The sequence below is a fragment of the Athene cunicularia genome, assembly GCF_003259725.1.
Source record: "Athene cunicularia isolate RWA chromosome 15 unlocalized genomic scaffold, athCun1 chr15_part1, whole genome shotgun sequence".
Lineage (NCBI taxonomy): Eukaryota > Metazoa > Chordata > Aves > Strigiformes > Strigidae > Athene > Athene cunicularia.
The window spans coordinates 76,705-77,329 of NW_020799121.1; positions in this window are offsets into that span (position 1 = coordinate 76,705).

Here is a 625-nt window from a genome sequence, read left to right on the forward strand (position 1 = left end):
CTGCTCAGCCTGGGTTCAGCTGAGGGACCAACCCTGGATTCCTGCTGCAGCAGAACCTGAAGAGCCTGGATGGGCGGCCTGGTGGTGGTCCATGGGACTGGAAGGGAGGGGACTGATGCTCTTGTCCCGTGGCGCAGCCACGGCTGCTCCCAGCATGCCGGGGCTTGACTTGCCAGGCAGCTGCTGTGGGTCATGGGGTTTATTTTTAACGAGCTCCATGGGAAATCGCCTCCCGGGTTCCCAGCGCTGGGTCGGTCCCTATGTCCCACAGCGGGACAGTGGGAGGACAGGGGGGCTGTGCCTGCCCTGGCTGACCTTTCTGTGTGGATCCGGCTGCCTTCTGCTTCCCTTCAGTGTGTGTGGGCCTATACATGGTCCCCTCGAAGCACTTGGGACAGTGTCAGGACTGGGACTGTGGACCTGATCTGGAAGAGGGGAGGCAGCTCTGAGTGCCCATGCCAGGTCCTGGTGGGGGGCCTTGAGTGGGCTGAGGAGAACTTATGAGAGGTTCGGGGTGGGGGTTGTGACTGTGCTTTCCACATACAGTGGGTTGAACGTTGATTTTAGGACAGATCCCACCAGGCTTGGCTCTGAGAGCCACCCACCATTCCTAGCACGGGGGGGG